This window comes from Bos grunniens, chromosome 10 (genome assembly GCF_055505025.1).
Source record: "Bos grunniens cultivar Pamir isolate PY7600 chromosome 10, Bosgru_T2T1.0, whole genome shotgun sequence".
In the NCBI taxonomy this organism is placed as follows: Eukaryota; Metazoa; Chordata; class Mammalia; order Artiodactyla; family Bovidae; genus Bos; species Bos grunniens.
The window spans coordinates 78,553,294-78,555,849 of NC_141174.1; the positions used below are offsets into that span (position 1 = coordinate 78,553,294).

General features: G+C 40.2%; 1 long non-coding RNA gene across 1 annotated transcript; it reads left to right on the top strand.

The window, feature by feature from the left end:
• The first annotated feature begins 526 nt into the window (after positions 1–526).
• Positions 527–1,601, top strand: LOC147365056 (uncharacterized). Its single transcript, XR_015133567.1, has 2 exons — positions 527–688; positions 857–1,601. It is a non-coding gene; the product is annotated as an uncharacterized LOC147365056 (long non-coding RNA).
• The last annotated feature ends 955 nt before the right edge of the window (positions 1,602–2,556 follow it).

Consider the following 2,556-nt stretch of genomic DNA (forward strand, 5'->3'; position numbering starts at 1 on the left):
CTAAAGGAGATCAATCCTGGGTGTTCATTGGAAGGACTGATGTTGAAGCTGAAACTCCAATACTTTGGCCACCTGATACAAAGAGCTGACTCATTTGAAGAGACCCTGATGCTGGGAAAGATTGAGGGCAGGAGGAGAAGAGGATGACAGAGGATGAGATGGTTAGATGGCATCACCTACTCGATGGTCATGGGTTTGGGTGGACTCCGGCAGTTGGTGATGGACAGGGAGGCCTGGCATGCTGCGGTTCATGGGGTCACAAAGAGTCAGACATGACTGAGTGACTGAACTGAACTGAATTGAGATTACTTCAATCTGAGACATAATTTGTTTGACATTTGCTGTATTTATGCATGTCCCTCATAGGCACAGCTATGAAAGGACATTTAACCAGAGTTCAGTAGTTAGAGATGTGACCACCAGATGGTGGTGCACCTCTGCTGATCAGAACATGTGGAGGGTTCATGTGAGTGGGTTCTGAATGCATAGGCTTAGGGCAGAAGTAGAGCCTTTTTCTTATTGGCTGGGTAGACAATGAAATAAACCACTAGAGAAAAGAAGGGATCACTTGGTAACAGAAGCAGGTCTCCTGGTTGGAGACTGCAGGTCCACAATTGATCCTAAATGGGAAAAACAATGAAGACACCCATTGAAGCTTTAATCACGTTCATATGGCTGCAGCTGGACTGTGAGTTGAGGGTTTAAGGGAAACAGACTATATTAGTAGATATTTGTTAGACACCGAGACTGACTTTATTCAGGTTTCTTCTAGTTATTGTAGAAAAGGGAAAGTAAATTGTGGAACTTAATAATCTGACAACCCTTCTCTTTCTTCTGACTTCTACTTTCTCCATAGGTGTCAGCCTTGGAAACGAGGTGGAGCAGAGTCCTTCTACCCTGAGTGTCCAGGAGGGAAACAGCTCTGTTATCACCTGCACTTATAAAGACACAGCTTCAGACTACTTCCCTTGGTATAAACAAGAACCTGGGAAAGGTCCCCAGCTCCTTATAGCTATTCGTTCAAATATGGGTGAAAAAAAAGACCAGAGACTGACTGTTTTATTGAATAAGAACACCAAACATCTCTCCCTGCACATCACAACCATCCAACCTGGAGACTCAGCTGTCTACTTCTGTGCAGCAAGGACACAGTGCTTCCCAGGCCCCCGCTACCTGTACTCATACTTGTGACTGGGGCAGCCCCCTTCCTTTGGTGCAACCTTCAAAGTAGCATTTGTCATATTGTGCATCTGCAAGTGGAAACTGATGTGTTAGACAAGCATAGAATCAGAAGGTTAGGTTCAAGATGACCCAGAAAGTATGACACATTTTATGGATAATTGCTGCTTACTAAATTCTTGAAGGAAGTTAGCATTGTTTTGTTTTGAAATTGTAAGATTGCCTTTACATTTGCCACTCACACTCCTTTTCTATAAATAACCTCTTGGTATCAATTCACAATCCTTATTATGAATGGGGTTTTTTAATTCTGTGTTTTGAAAACAGCATTTATTATTTTTCTGATTATATATTGCATGGTAATTATAGGGAAATGTGTGATATCCAATAAATATGATATTGATAATTCTGCAATCACATAATATTGTGAATATTCAGCTTACCTTTTTAAAGAATTATTGTTACAATAGGCTTATAATGTTTTTCACTTACTATTATATGTTGAATTGAGCATTCACCATTCACATAGTTGATTATCAGTAGATGTTTGTTAAAGAAATAAGAAAGGGTGACTCCTGCAATGCAGGAGACCCTGGTTCAATTCCTGGGTTGGGAAGATCTGCTGGAGAAAAGGTAGGCTACCCACTGCAGTATTCTTGGGCTTTGCTTGTGGCTCAGCTGGTGAAGAATCCACCTGCAATGTGGGGGAGCTGGGTTCAATCCCTGGGTTGAGAAGATCCCCTGGAGAAGGGAAAGGCTACGCACTCCAGTATTGTGGCCTGGAGAATTCCATGGGCTGTATAGTCCATGAGGTCACAAAGAGTCAAACATGATGAGCAACTTTCACTTTAACAGGCATACATGAAATGTGAACTGTGTTAAAAATCTATAACTACCACTGTAAGTATACTTTTTGCAATTTAATGTATCCAAGATAGACCCACAAGTTCAGCTACTTCGTTAATTTCGTTTTTGCTAATGATTGGTTTAAAAAGGAGTTTAGAATAGTTATTGCATAGACAGCCTGGTATTGTTTCTTTTCAATATTTAAGATAAGATTATTTTAAAGCACATTAATTCACATTTGGTATGAGAGTGTTAAAAAAATCTGTTCAGGACATGAAGGTATTTTGAATAGCAGAGGTGCTATCAGGAGAACCTTTCACTGAGAAGGGTAACAAAGTTGAATAACCTGAGGGGAAATTAATATTTTATATTAGTCAACTGATTAGTAGAAAAAGGTTGGGGGTTTTGTAGAAAAAGGTTGGAGAACAATTTGTGCTATGTCTGGTACTATCAGATTTAATGGAGATTCCAGGGCAGGATCTGAAAGCACTTCAACCAGTTTAGCTAAGGCTGTAATTACTTTGAGATAAG